The sequence below is a fragment of the Bombina bombina genome, chromosome 1 (genome assembly GCF_027579735.1).
Source record: "Bombina bombina isolate aBomBom1 chromosome 1, aBomBom1.pri, whole genome shotgun sequence".
Taxonomy (NCBI): Eukaryota; Metazoa; Chordata; class Amphibia; order Anura; family Bombinatoridae; genus Bombina; species Bombina bombina.
The window spans coordinates 376,930,579-376,950,073 of NC_069499.1; the positions used below are offsets into that span (position 1 = coordinate 376,930,579).

The 19,495-nt window shown below is 38.3% G+C and overlaps 1 protein-coding gene across 1 annotated transcript in view; it reads right to left on the reverse strand.

The window, feature by feature from the left end:
* Positions 1–19,495, reverse strand: part of LRP1B (LDL receptor related protein 1B) — a 2,715,774-nt gene that overhangs the window by 1,396,621 nt on the left and 1,299,658 nt on the right. The window lies entirely within an intron of this gene.

Sequence of the window (19,495 nt, forward strand, 5' to 3'; positions counted from 1 at the left end):
TGTTAGGTGTAAAAGTTCCCATAGGAATCAATGGGATATCGGGCAGCAGCGAACATAAGCTTTCACGGCTTTCAGACTCGCATTGATTCCTATTGCATCTGCCGCCTCCAGGGCGGCGGATTGAAAACCAGGTATGCTGGGCCGGAATAGTGGCAAGCGTACCTGGTAGAAAATTTATAACTAGCAAAAGAAGTCAGATTGTGCTGAATTTGCATTCGGAACATCTGTAATGACATAAGCATCGATCTGTGTCGGACTGAGTCCGGCGGATCATATGTTACATCACAAAATTCTACTTTTGCCGGTCTGTAGGGTTTGATAACTAAGGGGAATCAGGCTCGCCACAAATACGCTGCGGAATTGTAGCTTATTTGCTGTTGACGGCTTGATAAATAGATGCCCATGAGTAATAAAATGTCATGCTCATTATAGTACCTCATGTTTCTAATATCAAAGAGAAATTTAAGAGCTGAAACAAACAAGTCTGAATAACAAATATATATTTTCCATATATTTGTGCGGCAAGCTCTAGTCAGTATTTGTTTAAAGTATCCTCATAAATATCTAAGAAGCAAATAATGTACTATTCAGACTTGCGTGAAGCAGATGCTAATTACTTCAACTCATTTGTGTGAAGCACATCACTGGCAGTCTCCTTGAATTTGCTTTTGGAATAGATAGTAATAGGTTTTTAATTTCACGGCCATCCCTCAGGTTACAATGATCACACAGAGATGTTAAAATGATTATTCTCTCTTTATGTAAGTGAAACCCCTAAGCCCTTTGCTTTTAAGTATACTTGCATGAAGATATTAGAGTTGGCAATATTACTTGTTAAGCAACTAGAAACAATTATGTCTACCTTTTCTATTATATGAGCGTTTTTTGTAGCAAATTTGTACAGTGTAATTCAATTTGATATACCTGTTCACTAGGCATACATCAAAGGATTATATATCTCTTTGTTCAAACAGCTTTCCCCAACCTGTGATTGCAATAGAAACCAACAGAACCATACAAGCTTTGTGCATGCTCCAGTAACCCAGCACACACTAGATTTCTGGTTGAAAAAAACATACAGCTGCAAGTTCCCTGCATTTACAAGGAACCCTGTATTATTTAATTCTGTTAGCTGTAGAAACTGATAGCCCATAATATCTGACCGGCAAAGCTAACTGTGGGATTTAAATATTGTGAAAGAACAAATGACTTTCAAGTCTGACCACAGATGATGTTTTTTGCTCTAGTAATGTCATGACAAAAGTAGTGGCAGGGAAATAAATTACATTGTGCATTACATTGCAGCTCTTTGGCATCCAAAAGATACAAATTCACCAACCCTAACCATAAAAATTAACCCTTGCACCAATTCTAACCCCATCTCCTAACTGCATACACAGAGACAGACGACATAGGACAAAACCATAAAATTAATGCAAAGACAAAATGGCTGCTGAGTGATTCTGTTTTTAACTTTCTGCTGGCAGTTTTTGAATGAGTGATATTTATATATTTCAATGAAATCATGATACAAAAAACAATCAGGTAAACTTGCTCGTTTACTGCACATACAAGTACTCTATGACATCTATAATAAAACAACATAAATATCAGGATCTAAAGACCATCATAATGTAATAATAGAGTTAGGTGTTAAAACCATAAGAACGCTGCAAATATATTAAGCATTCCCATTTTTAAAAACTAACAACACATATAACAAGTTTTCAGTGCAACCATAAATTTCACAATTTTCTAAATGCTCCGGATGCAGAAACTAAAAAAAGAAATATACAAGTTTTCTATGAAAACCAGTAGCTCAGGGTTTTCTATAGCTAAAGGTGCATGATTAAGCATCAGGACAATGAGATTATAAACAAATCAGTATTTGTTGAATTTTAAGATACTTGAAATAAGAAACCAACAAAATAATTAATCAAGCTTTCTACATATAAAAAAACACGACTGAGTCATTATAAGGTATCTATCTGAAGAAAGATAGGGCATAAGGATAATTAAGTGAAAACCAAATAATCCTTAAAACATAAGCTCTAGAAAAAGCTTAAAATAGTGAAATAGGGATGCCTATGGATATAAGCCTAAATTGACCAACTAAATGAACCAAACATAATATGAAATATGTGAATTTATTAAAAACATAAATAACATAAAGTAATTGGCGTTGATCAGATGCAATAAAAAAGTGTAGTAAACATACAATGAAATAAAATTAACTGATAATTCCAACATGAATTAAGAACAAGGCTACTGTAGCTGCATAAAATGAAACAATCGTTACAAGCAGGATGGTTACAAGTCAAATGGACACAGTGTTTGCAACGATCATTCCGATGGAGATGAGCCAATGGTATTTGATTGAAGAGCTCAGAGAACAAATATCAAATGAAGGAGCTGGAACACATAAAGATCCAGATCAAAACAGCAAAAGATATACCAGAGAAAGGTGTTCACTTTTACTTACACTGGGAATGATATCAAGGCATATGTTTCTCCCCTCTGTGGTGTCCTTACTGGGGTATAATGAAATTAAAATAGAAGAAACTAGAAAAGACTGCTTGATAGAACCTCCTTACTAAAAACAAAAGATTTTGATCTAACATTACTGAAAAAAATCACAAATTACAGTCATAATAAACATTTACTAGAAAATATTTTAAATAAACATTGGAAATTACTAAAGAATGCTAAGGAATTGGGTCCTCTCCTTCTACGAAGACCACGAGTGGTTTACAAAAAAGCGCCTAATTTAAAGTCCATTTTAGCGCCCACTGAGATTAATAAAAAACAAAAGAAATGTGGTGTACAGTTAGACCTTAAATGTAATAATTTGAATGGTTTTTACTGTTGCCTAACATGTAAGTCTTGTGAACATTCTGCTAAGCACAAAGAGTTTAGGTCAACTGTAACTGGTAAAATATTTAAATCAATTATTTAATTAGATGTTTGGATTGTTTTGTTATTTACATTATCCAATGCAGTTGTGGTTTACAATATGTAGGTGAAACGGAAAGACCCCTACGGACCCGTATCAGGGAACATATATGTTTTATTTATATCATATTTATTATTCACTATATATATATATATATATATATATATATATATATATATATATATATTCATACATTTTTTACAATATATTTTTTCACATTTTTTTCACATTTATCATATATTTTTTATATATATTTTTAATTTACCCCCCTTTTTTATATATATGCCTAACGTTTGGATATATGTTCTTTATTAATTAAAGTGCTGTTGAATATATTTGGGCCTCTCTTTCTCTGAATTTATATGAATTTATATGAATTTATTTTATTTTCCAGAAATATTTAAATATTGGTCTTTAGATGTATGACCCCATCGTTGAATATCACTTTGCATTTTTGACATAGATTTTTTCTCTATCTTGTACCAATACGTCTGCTTTGTTTGCTCTTATGCTTCTATTCTCATCTGTTTTTGAAATCTTCTAACAGTTTCCAAAATTAAATAGGACAAATACACTTACTGTTTTCTAGCCAATAAGGACACTTCACTGCCTTGAAATAGGCATTTATGTATCCATTCAGGAGCTTGAGAAAGACCCAGTGTGGGTTGAAATGTGTTGCTCCTATTCCAGAAGTTGTTTTTCCCTCGAAGGCCTCCAGACACAGTCGGCTCAGCTACTCACCATCGGTAGAAGCAGATTGTGCAGTTATCACGCTGATATTGCACCGCCATACTGAAACACTGCATTGAGAATTGATTGCTGTTGCCAGTAAGGACACCACAGAGGGGAGAAACACATGCCTTGATATCATTCCCGGTGTAAGTAAAAGTGAACACCTTTGGTATCTCTTCCGCTGTTTTGATCTGGATCTTTATGTGTTCCAGCTCCTTTGTTTGATATTCGTTCTCTGAGCTCTTCAATCAAATACCATTGGCTCATCTCCATCTGACTGATTGTTGCTAACACTGTGTCCATTTGGCTTGTAACCATCCTGCTTGTAACGGTTGTTTCATTTTATGCAGCTACTGTAGCCTTGTTCTTAATTCATGTTGGAATTATCTCAGTTCATTGTATGTTTACTACACTTTTTTATTGCATCTGATCAACGCCAATTACTTTATGTTATTTATGTTTTTAATAAATTCATATATTTCATATTATGTTTGGTTCATTTAGTTGGCCAATTTAGTCTTATATCCATAGTGATCCCTATTTCACTATTTTAAGCTTTTTCTAGCACTTATGTTTTAAGGATTATTTGGTTTTCACTTAATTATCCTTATACCCTATCGTTATTCTTTGTAGAAGCTGGGGAGTCCTCTTGTTCACATAGGCATAATAGTGTTTTTCCAGTGCAGTAACCAATATATATTTTTCTTATAGAATCTATCTGAAGAAACCAATAACAGTATTTTAACATTCATGCATACATCAATACATAAGAAATGCATATTGGTATCTAGCTATAACACAAACAATGGAATTGTGAAAGACCTTTGAGTTTACCATCAAACCAATATATCATAAATCAACATCATAATGTGACAAATGTCCATCAAATGTATTAATACTTTAAGGCAGTGGACTTTCTTGTAGACTTTCTCTTTTTTGGATATCAAGTGACATCCTTCAATGTCCAACTTTGTAAATACTGGATTTGAAGAACTTGAAAACAATCAATACAAAACCATTTTCTGCATAAGAATGCTCAAGCTTTCTACACTCATTAGGTGTCCAGGGCTCATTAACTGCAATAACTAGCAACACAATCTTGCACATCCCCTGCTCATGTCAGCAAAGGGTGACACTAAGAAATGTGATCTGCTTAGCTTTTGGAATTACAAAATTAATTTTAACAAAAGTCTTGAATTCTTCCCTCGAGTAGCCTTTCAATACCTTCTAAGTCCTGCTATAATTCTACACAGGCTTAGTGGTTTTTATCTGCTGTCAAAACTTAAGAGCATTAGGAATAACAATTGTTCCCCAGAACTGAGCTGGAAAGTAATAGATAAAAGCCTAAAAGCATAACACCTGATCTTCTTTTGTTAAATAAAAAACACTAGAACAAAGCTAATATATCATTTTATCACAATTATATATATATATATATATATACCTATAAAACTTCTAAAAAATTATCCGCTAGATTTAGAGTTCTGTGGCCAAAGGGGTGCGTTAGCTACGCGTGCTTTTTTTTCCCCGCACCTTTTAAATACTGCTGGTATTTAGAGTTCACAGAAGGGCTGCGTTAGGCTCCAAAAAGGGAGAGTACAGGCATATTTACCGCCACTGCAACTCTAAATACCAGCGATGCTTACGGACGCGGCCAGCTTCAAAAACGTGCTCGTGCACGATTTCCCCATAGGAAACAATGGAGCCGTTTGAGCTGAAAAAAAGTCTAACACCTGCAAAAAAGCAGCGTACAGCTCCTAACGCAGCCCCATTGTTTCCTATGGGGAAACACTTCCTAAGTCTGCACCTAACACCCTAACATGAACCCCGAGTCTAAACACCCCTAACCTTACACTTATTAAACCCTAATCTGCCGACCCCGCTATCGCTGACCCCTGCATATTATTATTAACCCCTAATCTGCCGCTCCATACACCGCCGCAACCTACATTATCCCTATGTACCCCTAATCTGCTGCCCCTAACACCGCCGACCCCTATATTATATTTATTAACCCCTAATCTGCCGCCCCCAACGTCGCTGCTACCTACCTACAATTATTAACCCCTAATCTGCCGATCGGACCTCACCGCTACTATAATAAAGTTATTAACCCCTAATCCGCCTCACTCCCGCCTCAATAACCCTATAATAAACAGTATTAACCCCTAATCTGCCCTCCCTAGCATCACCGACACCTAACTTCAAGTATTAACCCCTAATCTGCCAACCGGACCTCGCCGCTACTCTAATAAATGTATTAACCCCTAAAGCTAAGTCTAACACTAACACTCCCCTAAGTTAAATATAATTTTTATCTAACAAAATAAATTAACTCTTATTAAATAAATTATTCCTATTTAAAGCTAAATACTTACCTGTAAAATAAACCCTAATATAGCTACAATATAAATTATAATTATATTGTAGCTATTTTAGGAATAATATTTATTTTACAGGCAACTTTATATTTATTTTAACCAGGTACAATAGCTATTAAATAGTTAATAACTATTTAATAGCTAACTAGTTAAAATAATTTAAAAATTACCTGTAAAATAAATATTAATCCTAAAATAGCTACAATATAATTATAATTTATATTGTAGCTATATTAGGGTTTATTTTACAGGTAAGTATTTAGCTTTAAATAGGAATATTTTATTTAATAAGAGTTAATTTATTTTGTTAGATAAAAATTATATTTAACTTAGGGGGGTGTTAGTGTTAGGGTTAGACTTAGCTTTTGGGGTTAATACATTTATTAGAGTAGCGGCGAGGTCCGGTCGGCAGATTAGGGGTTAATACTTGAAGTTAGGTGTCAGTGATGTTAGGGAGGGCAGATTAGGGGTTAATACTATTTATTATAGGGTTATTGAGGCGGGAGTGAGGAGGGTTAGGGGTTAATAACTTTATTAGAGTAGCGGTGAGGTTCGGTCGGCAGATTAGGGGTTAATAATTGTAGCGAGGTGGCGGCGACGTTGGGGGGGCAGATTAGGGGTTAATAAATATAATATAAGGGTTGGCGGTGTTAGGGGCAGCAGATTAGGGGTACATAGGGATAATGTAGGTTGCGGCGGTGTGCGGTCGGCAGATTAGGGGTTAAAAAATTTATTAGAGTGGCGGCGATGTGGGGGGCCTCGGTTTAGGGGTACATAGGTAGTTTATGGGTGTTAGTGTACTTTAGAGCACAGTAGTTAAGAGCTTTATGAACCGGCGTTAGCCCAGAAAGCTCTTAACTCCTGGCTTTTTGCTGCGGCTGGAGTCTTGTCGTTAGATTTCTAACGCTCACTTCAGCCAAGACTCTAAATACCGGCGTTAGAAAGATCCCATTGAAATGATAGGATACGCAATTGGCGTAGGGGGATTTGCGGTATGAAAAAGTTGCGGCTGGAAAGTGAGCGTTAGACCCTTTCCTGACTGACTCTAAATACCAGCGGGCGGCCAAAACCAGTGTTAGGAGCCCCTAACGCTGGTTTTGATGGCTAACGCAAAACTCTAAATCTAGCCGTATGTTACTTAAGGCTTTAATAAGCCATGTGTTCAAAATGGTGTCAGTTGTATTTGAGTTCTTAATAGGGTCTTACCAATTAGATTAAATTACAAGGCTTTCTCAATATCTTTATGTTTATCAACACTTTGGTTCAGTTGACCAGGTTATTTATACCAAGTAAAAACTTATTTTTATTAATTAATGTTAAATATAACCCCAACACATGGAACAAAAGACTGAAAATAAACATTTACAGGAGTGAGATATGCAAGGTCTTAAAATGTGGACTATGAACTATCTGAATGTTTACATCTAGTATGGTGCTATAGTGCAACCTGATGCAGTAATAATTGTCATACTTGTGGATGTAAACCATAAATAGGCAACAAACCATTGCATTCATGGCTAGTGTTTTGATTAGCTCTTTTTGGAAACATAAGCCAATACAATGACAATTTCGGAAACAGTATCCCAGCTCGCATTAATAGAATCTAATAAGCTGTTGCCCTAAATAAAATGCCAGTGACTGCATACCCACAAATCACATTTAAGGATTTTGGTATTTATAGTAATGTAACAAACCCCATTTGTTGGGTATTTATTAATAATAATGTGACCCATGAATAGCCAGTGTGCAAGGCTGTTATAAAGCATTTAAAGTGACAGTCAACACAGAAATTGTTATTGTTTAAAAAGATAGATAATGCCTTTACTTCCCATTCCCTAGCTTTGCACAACCAACATTGTTATATTAACCCCTTAATGACCGAGGACGTGCAGGGTACGTCCTCAAAAAAAAGGCAGTTAACGCCTGAGGACGTACCCTGCACGTCCTCGGTGTGGAAAGCAGCTGGAAGCGATCCTGCTCGCTTCCAGCTGCTTTCCGGTTATTGCAGTGATGCCTCGATATGGAGGCATCCTGCAATAACCTGACATGGCCATCCGATGCAGAGAGAGCCACTCTGTGGCCCTCTCTGCACCGGACATCGATGGCCGGTATCGTTGGTGGGTGGGAGCCGACTTGGGAGGCGGGTGGGCGGCCATCGGTGTGCCGTGTGACGTCGAGGGGGGCGGGACCGGGCGCGGGACCGTCGGGGGCGCGCACGGACGCGCGCGCGTGCACGGAGGGTGGCGGGCGGGCGCGTGCACGGGGCGGGAGCGGGTGGGAACCGCTACACTACGGAAAGTGAATAAAAGTAAAATGTTAAGTGGCCTAGGCACACCAAAAAAATAAACACTAAAAGAGATCGTGGAGGGGTGGGGGGTTGGTTTTTGTGTGGGGGGGAAGCTACACTACAGAAAAGTCTAAAAAATGTAAAACAAATACATTTTTTCTTCTAAACTGGGTACTGGCAGACAGCTGCCAGTACCCAAGATGGTGCCCATTAAGTTAGAGTGGGAGGGTTATAGAGCTGTTTGGGGGGGATCAGTGAGGTTGGGGGCTAAGGGGGGATAGTACACAACAGCATATGTAAATATGCTTTAAAAAAAACCACCAAAAAATACAAATATAGCTTTTATTTTAGTACTGGCAGACTTTCTGCCAGTACTTAAGATGGCGGGGACAATTGTGGGGTGGGGGAGGGAAGAGAGCTGTTTGGGAGGGATCAGGGGGTCTGATGTTTCAGGTGGGAGGCTGAGCTCTACACTAAATCTAATATTAACCCTGCAAGCTCCCTACAAGCTACCTAATTAACCCCTTCACTGCTAGCCATAATACACGTGTGATGCGCAGCGGCATTTAGCAGCCTTCAAAATACCAAAAAGCAACGCCAAAGCCATATATGTCTGCTATTTCTGAACAAAGGGGATCCCAGAGAAGCATTTAGAACCATTTGTGCCATAACTGCACAAGCTGTTTGTAAATGATTTCAGTGAGAAACCTAAAATTTTGAAAAATTTTACGTTTTTTTTAATTTGATCGCATTTGGCGGTGAAATGGTGGCATGAAATATACCAAAATGGGCCTAGATCAATACTTGGGGTTGTCTACTACACTACACTAAAGCTAAAATTACCCCAAAAAGCTCCCTACATGCTCCCTAATTAACCCCTTCACTGCTGGGCATAATACACGTGTGGTGCGCAGTGGCATTTAGTGGCATTCTAATTACCAAAAAGCAACACCAAAGCCATATAAGTATGCTATTTCTGAACAAAGGGGATCCCAGAGAAGAATTTACAACCATTTGTGCCATAATTGCACAAGCTGTTTGTAAATAATTTCAGTGAGAAACCTAAAGTTTGTGAAAAAATTTGTGAAAAAGTGAACGATTTTTTTTATTTGATCGCATTTGGCGGTGAAATGGTGGCATGAAATATACCAAAATGGGCCTAGATCAATACTTTGGGATGTCTACTAAAAATATATATATACATGTCAATGGATATTCAGAGATTCCTGAAAGATATCAGGGTTCCAATGTAACTAGCGCTAATTTTGAAAAAAAAATGGTTTGGAAATAGCAAAGTGCTACTTGTATTTATTTCCCTATAACTTGCAAAAAAAGCAAAGAACATGTAAACATTGGGTATTTCTAAACTCAGCATAATATTTAGAAACTATTTAGCATGGGTGTTTTTTGGTGGTTGTAGATATGTAACAGATTTTGGGGGTCAAAGTTAGAAAAAGTGGGGGTTTTTTCAATTTTTCCTCATATTTTATAATTTTTTTTATAGTAAATTATAAAATATGATGAAAATATTGGTATCTTTAGAAAGTCCATTTAATGGCGAGAAAAACGGTATATAATATGTGTGGGTACAGTAAATGAGTAAGAGGAAAATTACAGCTAAACACAAACACAGCAAAAATGTAAAAATAGCCTTGGTCCCAAACGGACAGAAAATGGAAAAGTGCTGTGGTCATTAAGGGGTTAAAGGGACACTGAACCCAATTTTTTTTTCTTTTGTAATTCAGATAGAGCATGCAATTTTAAGCAACTTTCTAATTTACTCCTATTAGCATTTTTTCTTTGTTCTCTTGCTATCTTTATTTGAAAAAGAAGGCATCTAAGTTTTTTGTTTGTTTCAGTACTCTGGACAGCACTTTTTTATTGGTGGATGAATTTATCCACCAATCAGCAAGGACAACCCAGGTTGTTCACCAAAAATGGTCCGGCATCTAAACTTACATTCTTGCAGTTCAAATAAAGATACCAAGAGAATGAAGACAATTTGATAATAGGAGTAAATTAGAAAGTTGCTTAAAATGTCATGCTCTATCTGAATCACAAAAGAAAAAATTTGGGTACAGTGTCCCTTTAATATACTTTATAACCTTTAAACCTCTAAATTTTTGCATGTTTCTAGGCCACTAAAGAAAGCCTTTTATCACATGCTTTTTTATTAACTTTTCACAATAGGGGAGGGCTAGTTCATGTGAGTCATACAGATAACATTGTGCTCATGCCTGTGGGTTGTGCACAACACAGGCCAATTGGCTTAAATGAAAGTCAATAGATAGAAAGTTAAAAGTCATGTGATCAGGGGGCTGTCAGAAGAGGCTTAGGGGCCCATTTATCAAAGGGCTTGCGGACCTGATCCGACACTGCGGATCAGGTCCGCAAGACCTCACTAAATGCGGAGAGCAATACGCTCTCCACATTTAACATTGCACCAGCAGCTCACAAGAGCTGCTGGTGCAACGCCGCCCCCTGCTGACTTGCGGCCAATCGGCCGCCAGCAGGGAGCTGTCAATCAACCCGATCGTATTCGATCGGGTTGATTTCCGGCGATTCCTGTCCGCCTGCTCAGAGCAGGCGGACAGGGTTATGAAGCAGCGGTCTTTAGACCGCTGCTTCATAAGTTGTGTTTCTGGCGAGTCTGAAGACTCGCCAGAAACACGGCCCTTCAAGCTCCGTACGGAGCTTGATAAATGGGCCTGTTGGAAACAAGGTAATCACAGCGGTAAAAAAAATATTAATATAACCACGTTTTCTGTTCAAAACTGGGAAATGGGTAATAAAGGGATTGTCTAACTTTTTTAAACAATAAAACATTTTTAATTTGACTTTCCCTTTAACACTAAGCTTTATCCAGTATTAGTACAGATTTGTAATCTCTATAACTGCCCCAGCTAAATGCAAACCTAGTTTCAATCCACATTTAACTATAACTTTCTTATCCCAAAAGCTATTATTAATTGCATCAGTAGCCCCCTAACCTTATTATCAACGTGATACTCCTTCTGCATTAACCTCTACCACATAAATAACCAGCTTTTACTACACCTAAAGCCTGCTCCATTTTTTTAAACCACTCAGTGAAAATGCCTCCCAATCAATAACTCCACCAAGACATCTCATCTCTCAATCAAGGAGCCACCTACCAAAACCCTCCCAACCTTAGACCCCTATCACCCAAGAGATGTTTTCCTTTAATAATACTCATAATTAAAACTTCACATTTTAAAACTCCCCTTTCCATGGCAAAACAAATCAATACAAAAAAAATCATGTCAAATGTATTTTTAACATAAAAAAAAAAAAGATTAAAAAAAAATGTTGAATTGTTTATACTGATATTTAAATTGCAAGAAAAGACATTTGAATACAAATAATAAGAGATATTCAGTTTTTCACTGGAGGCCCAATTATCTAAACTACACAATTTCTGACATGAAAAACAATGCTGACACTCACAGGGTCTGCCCTCATGGAATTCTTTAACCCCTTAACGACCGAGGACGTGCAGGGTACGTCCTCAAAAAAAAGGCAGTTAACGCCTGAGGACGTACCATGCACGTCCTCGGTGTGGAAAGCAGCTGGAAGCGATCCTGCTCGCTTCCAGCTGCTTTCTGGTTATTGCAGTGATGCCTCGATATGGAGGCATCCTGCAATAACCTTTTTAAGCCATCCAGTGCAGAGAGAGCCACTCTGTGGCCCTCTCTGCAGCGAAGATCGGTGGCTTTCCTCGTTGGTGGGTGGGAGCCGGACCGGGAGGCGGGTGGCGGCCATCGTTGGCACTGGTGATGTGGAGGGGGGCAGGATCGTGGGCGGGGATGTCCGGGGGCGTGCACGGGTGCACGCGCGTGCACGGGAGGGCGGGGGGCGGGCGCGTGCACGGGGAGGGAGCGGGTGGGAAACGCTACACTACAGCAAAAAGTTTAATAAAATGCTACAAAAAGGGAATACAAGTTTTAAAAAAATCAATCAATCAAGGTGTGGGGGTTGGTCTGTGGGGGGAGGGAAGCTACACTACAGAAAAAAAAACCAGAAACAAAAAAAAAAACATTTTTTTCTGCAAGTTGGGTACTGGCAGACAGCTGCCAGTACCCAAGATGGCCCCCAATAATGCAGAGGGGGAGGGTTAGAGAGCTGTTTTGGGGCGGATCAGGGAGGTTGGGGGCTAAGGGGGGATCGTACACAGCAGCATATGTAAATATGCTATAAACATTTTTTAAAAAAACTAAAAAACCTTTTATTTTAGTAGTAGCAGACTTTCTGCCAGTACTTAAGATGGCGGGGACAATTGTGGGGTGGGGGAGGGAAGGGAGCTGTTTGGGAGGGATCAGGGGGTGGGATGTGTTAGGTGGGAGGCTGATCTCTACACTAAAGCTAAAATTAACCCTGCAAGCTCCCTACAAACTACCTAATTAACCCCTTCACTGCTAGCCATAATACACATGTGATGTGTAGCAGTATTTAGCGGCCTTCTAATTACCAAAAAGCAACGCCAAAGTCATATATGTCTGCTATTTCTGAACAAAGGGGATCCCAGAGAAGCATTTACAACCATTTGTGCCATAATTGCACAAGCTGTTTGTAAATAATTTCAGTGAGAAACCTAAAATTGTTAAAAATTTTGCGTTTTTTTTAATTTGATCGCATTTGGCGGTGAAATGGTGGCATGAAATATACCAAAATGGGCCTAAATCAATACTTGGGGTTGTCTACTACACTACACTAAATCTAAAATTAACCCTAGAAGCTCTTTGCATGCTCCCTAATTAATCCCTTCACTGCTGGGCATAATACACATGTGGTGCGCAGTGGCATTTAGCAGCCTTCTAATTATTAAAAAGCAAAGCCAAAGCCATATATGTCTGCTATTTATGAACAAAGGGGATCGCAGAGAAGCATTTACAACCATTTATGCCATAATTGAACAAGCTGTTTGTAAATTATTTCAGTGAGAAACCTAAAGTTTGTGAAAAAATTTGTGAAAAAGTGAACAATTTTTTTTATTTGATCGCATTTGGCGGTGAAATGGTGGCAAGAAATATACCAAAATGGGCCTAGATCAATACTTTGGGATGTCTTCTAAAAAAATATATATACATGTCAATGGATATTCAAGGATTCCTGAAAGATATTAGTGTTCCAATGTAACTAGCGCTAATTTTGAAAAAAAGTGGATTGGAAATAGCAAAGTGCTACTTGTATTTATGGACCTATAACTTGCAAAAAAAGTAAAGAACATGTAAACATTGGGTATTTCTAAACTCAGGACAAAATTTAGAAATCGTTTAGCATGTTTTTTTTTTGGTGGTTGTAGATGTGTAAAAGATTTTGGGGGTCAAAGTTAAAAAAGTGTGTTTTTTTCCATTTTTTCCTCATATTTTATCTTTTTTTTTATAGTAAATAATAAGATATGATGAAAATAATGGTATCTTTAGAAAGTCCATTTAATGGCGAGAGAAACGGTATATAATATGTGTGGGTACAGTAAATGAGTAAGAGGAAAATTACAGCTAAACACAAACACCGCAAACATTTAAAAATAGCCTTGGTCCCAAACGGACAGAAAATGGAAAAGTGCTGTGGTCATTAAAGGGTTAAAAAATGGGGCTGACCCTACAAATTGCAAGCTGTCTCCTATAGAAAGTCAAGGAGCTCACTGGAAAGGGAAACTTTGCTGTGTAGAACAAAGATAGCAGGATGCAGGAAGTGTATTTTAACATTTAAATCCTATTTTAAAATGTAAATCCTGCAGCCAATACAAGGCTGATTACTCAGCCTGTAGTATCTTGCAATCACATTTATTTTTGAATGCAGGTGCTTATATTAGGATTTTCTGTATTTTCACACAATTTTGCCACCTTGTAGTTTGTGAGAAAAAAAATACCCCAGATTTAGAGGAGATATTTCAGCTACATTCATGGAACTCCCCTCTTCAGCCCACTACCAAAGGTGTGGAAACGTGTTTTGCAATAAGGAAATAACGGTTGGATTTCGTATTATAAAAATAAATGTCACAGCATTTTTTTGCATGTGCACCAACTACAATTTTTGCAAAACAATTTTATTACTGTTTTAAATGCAATCAATCAATACAGTTTCATACTGTGGGGCCTATTTATGAAAGGCCTGTTGGACATGATCTGACATTGCGGATCATGTCCGACAGACCTCGCTGAATGCGGAGAGCAATACACTCTCTGCCTTCAGCATTGCACCAGGAGCTCTTGTGAACTGCTAGTGCAACACCACCCCCTGCAGATTTGCGGCCGCTAGCAGGGGGGAGCTAGCAGGGGGTGTCAATCAACCCAATCATATTCGATTGGGTTAAATTGCGGCGATGTCTGTCCGCCTCCTCAGAGCAGGCGGACAGGTTATGGAGCAGCGGTCTTTAGACCGCTGCTTCATAACTGGTGTTTCTGGCCAGCCTGAAGGCTCGCCAGAAACACGGGCCCTAATGCTCCATACGGAGCTTGATAGATAGGCCCCTGCGTATTTTTATTTCAATATTTAATTTATTAGTTTTATCCCATTTTTAATCTACAATTTTTGTAATGTATGTATTGCCTTCACACACTTACTGTAAATGCAGGAAACACCCGTTTGTAAAACACCCTGTCCTCAAGGTACAAACTGTTCCTAAAGAATTATGATAAGGGCTTTATAGTACTGGTAAGATTTTTTTATAGAATCTCTTGAGCTCTGAGAGGTTTAGAGAATCAGCCTCTGAGTGATAAGAACAGCTAATAATGGAAAGGTACATGGACAATGCCTTCACAAACATGAAAACAAAAAGATGTTTTGTAAGCATACGGTTTATGTACCTATAGGGCTATATAGAGTGGCCAGCCCCCCTCTACTTTTGGTATTTAAATATACCCAAAAACTGAGAAGTCTAATGCATTAGTTTAAAGTGATTGTAAATTTCAGACTATAAGAATGTTGCAATGAAAACTATGTTAGTTTGCAAGTAAAACCACATTATTTTAGTGTATATATATTTTATAATAAAAGATTTATAATCTTAATTGGTATTGTCTGTTCTTCCACCCCCCCCCCCTTCATTTTCTCTTTTGGCTGGGCTTTGATAAATAGAGCAGTCAAATACACTCCCTACATAGGGTTTCTAAGGGCTTTAAAGGGGCTGGACTTTTTAAATGGAAAAGATTAAATATCTGTATTTTGTAGATGATATGGTAAAACAAGTGGAGTTAGGTGGAAAAAAGAAGCTTTTGAAGTTAACAATTAAATAAATAATAACCACTGGCTGCTCATGCAGCCTGTGTAGTCTCAGTCACTCAAAATAACAGGCACCTGAGCACTTGTCATCACATATAAGCTGCACAAAAAATAAATAACACACACCGATATCCACAGGCACCCACATACACACTCAAAGCACCCCAGACCTTAACACACAAAAAACAGGCACCTACAGAGATCAACTAACACAATCAAGAGGAGCTACTTCTTGGTGACTGTCATCCTCCCCCTTGATTAGTTCATAGTAGAGAATTTTGCACTTAAAGGAACATTATACACTAGATTTTTCTTTGCATAAATGTTTTTTGGAGGCTCCATTTATATAGCCTATACAGATTTTTTTTTTTTAAATGTATACTTTTGCTTTTTTCTTAAATAACATTGCGCTGATTTTCAAACTCTTAACCAAGCCCCAAAGTTTACAGACTCCAGTTTGCTACTGTTTGTGTAATTATTATTTTCATATGCAGGAGAGGGGGGGGGGGGTGCCTGCTCTTTTTGCTATACAACCACTTTCAGTGGGTTACCCATCTAACCTTTTCAACAGAGATAAACTGGGAGCTTTTAAGTACGTTTTAAACAGTTTTATACTGGAATTTTATTTCAGTATCTGTGCATAATATTCTTTATAGTAGTGTCTATTACATGCAGTTATATAAACATTGGTGTATACTGTTACTTTAAGCAGTCTTCCTGAGCAAATATTATGGCAGGTTTTTCTGTATAACAACACTGTGGCAGCAAGCTTGGAGACCCTACCACCTTAAAGAGAAATTCAAATAATGTTCATATACTGTAATCCCTCTTTTGGAGAGGGCAAGGGCTCACATGATACACAGTTGTCAGACATTATGCAGTTGGAGCCTAGGAACCTGTAGAGATGTGTGGGTCTAGTATTGAGACCCCTGTAGTTATGTTGTTGCCTAAGGGATAGGATACAGGTAAACTCAAGATTACATGTATACAGATGGACACCAGGTGATAACACTAAGGGGGCAGTATGCAAGTATATTTTAGAGGACAAGAATATGCAGAGATGAGGTAACAAGACACATACTGACCCCAAGAACAGTGCCATTTCACTATGAGTTCCAAAAATCCATGAACACTTATTACCTACCAAGGTGTGAGGCTTTATGAAACTGTCACTAAACACAAGTGTATCATACAAGGGAATCATTTAGCAGCCTATAGAGCCAACCATGTGAGGGGGATTTTTAAGTAATGCTGGGGAGGGGGGGGGGGGTAATGACAGGCCCTGACCTGGCTCACAGACACAGCAAGGCAGTGAGAAGTATCATGCACAAATAATTATGCTGGCAACTGGGTGGGACTAAGGCAACAAGCTTTGTCTATACCAGTCTATATATAAAAACACAAGCTGAGCATAGGGCATTTAGGGCACACACAGTCCTAAAATGCCCTAGAACTATTATTATTATGGCAGATAATACAATTTACTGGGTTGTGTTTTTATGAATTGTATTGAATTAATGAATAATATGAATTAATACCATCTCTAGTCATGTATTTTCTATACCATCTTCTTTGTACTTTGTTAAAAAGAGGAAAGTGTTTAGTGATATAAAGATTACGATTCTAAAAATATCTTGAATTATGCTACTAAAAAGTTTTTCGGTTTCCATCTGGAAAAAAATAATATTTCAATAATAAAAATAAAAAGGCCGGGGCATGTCCTAGTAGCCGCCATGTCCAGATGCACTTTCTAACAGCTCCAGATCCCTAAAGGAGATTGCATAGATTATATAATCCGCAACTCAGAAACCATAATCCTTTCTCGTAGATCTGGTTTTATGAAGCTGCACTGAATCTGTCAATACTTCTTTCATGTGGATTGTATCTACAGATCCACTGCAAAGCTCTTTCAGACAGGCAAGGCAGCGGCTTTCTATTATTATTATAACCCACCCCCCCTGGTTCACCGGGTGCCGCTGAACTTCCTAGCTATTCTACTGGGCAGTGAAGGCACTGGGAGACATGGATGGGGCATAGTGTAACACAATACAAGCCCTCTTGGCAGCCATGGCTCAGAAATTAGACAATAATTTTGCTCACCTTCTATCTCTAATGAAGGCCAGCCCTCAGCAACAGCCGAAAATGGAGCTATAAATGGTGGCCACATTGGCGCTGAGTATGCAGCATGACAGTTTACAGTCTCTTCCCAGTGAGACAGAGACCACCCAGTATATCTTAGCCCTGGGGCAGCAGCCACATACGACTCAGCAGGAGGCCACCTTGCGGTGCCAGGGAGTTGGAGACTGGGAGAGCATCTTGGGGGAAACAAACACCAGTGGGGGTGGATACGGCCGGCCACCCGAAGTCTTACAAAGTGACATACATAGACCTGGTGATGACCGGTGTCTTCAACTCCCTCAGGAGGCCCCTATCACCTGAGATGGATTCAAACTTACAGATATCTACCCACATTTACACCTTGCCTCTTTTTGGCTCCCCTGAGAGTTCCTCTTCACCTAAGACAGACAGGATTACGCTTGCATTCACCCACCCTCGCTCCTTGCTTCTGGCGGTTCAAAGTAACCAGGGGAAAAACCCTTGACAGAGCTTCTCCACCCTATACTCCATCTTTAGGCCTTGCCACACTAAAAGGGAGCTTTCTTTCACCCGATTGGGGATTGGGTAACTTCACACTGATAGCTACTTTTTAAAATCTGGCATTTGGACTGCCTCGTAGCGACATTTGATTCCCCATATAATATTGATGACTCTTTTTTTTAAGCCTGAATTTGTGATATGGGACTAGATCATTTGTATCTTACAACTATTTAAAATGAGGTTCCATTATATATAGTATATGCCACCTAGGTATTCATAGATCAATGTTAATTCTATCATCTAAAGCTTTGTTATGAGATTAGGCTGCTAGTTTTCTTTATTGCCTCCTCAAACTGGGGTTGGTTGTACTTTATGTTAGCACCTGCAGCCTACTAGACAGAACATATTTATTTAGCATAAATAGTAGGTACCCTTCGAGCTAACTATACATTAGTGCCCCCCCCCCAACCTGGGAATATTAGATAGGCAGCATAAATGCTCCTACAAAAGGTGTTTTTAAACCTCAGTCAAACATATGAGCCTGACCCTTTTCTTAAAATATATATATTCTCTAGAGTATAAGCCATGCCTCAGCCTTGGGGAGATGTATCTTATTGTATCTTACATTATCTTAGTTTGGTGCTATCCTAGTGCACAGATCTCTAGTACTAACTATAATAGAGGTGTTGACCATCAGAGCGTGGTGAATACCGGAGGGAATAGCTGCCTTAAGCATCCATGAACTTTCAATCTAGCCTCTACAGCCTAGAGCAAGTTTTTAATTTTTTTAATTTTATTTATATATAACCATGGTTGTCAAACTATGCTTAGTGCTACTGATATTTACTTGATACTATTTTTAACCTAAGTAACCACCCAAAATTTATATTATTATATGTTCAGCTTAAATGTTCTATCAGTGGCCCAAGAATAGTCCCTATGTAACTATTATTAGATATGTTTCTTGAGTTATAGTTGGCCCAAAAGTGGCCAGATCAGTAGTTACCACAGAAGCTTGTTTTATCTTAAAAAAAGAGATATCATTATAGGTCCAGTTCTGTTATTTTTGGAAGTGCTGGGCTTAGAGAATTCCAACAGAGCAGCAATCTTGATTGGGATATATCTGAGTATATCGCAGCACGCAGCCCTATACAGTTGTGACTGAGCTCGAATGATTAATTTCATTATGAAATATTTCTGTCATGTGATTTTATATATTTTTCTTGAGCAAATGTTTAGAAAACTAACCTAGAATATCTAAGCAAAATTGATAATAGAAGTAAATTGGAAAGTTGTTTA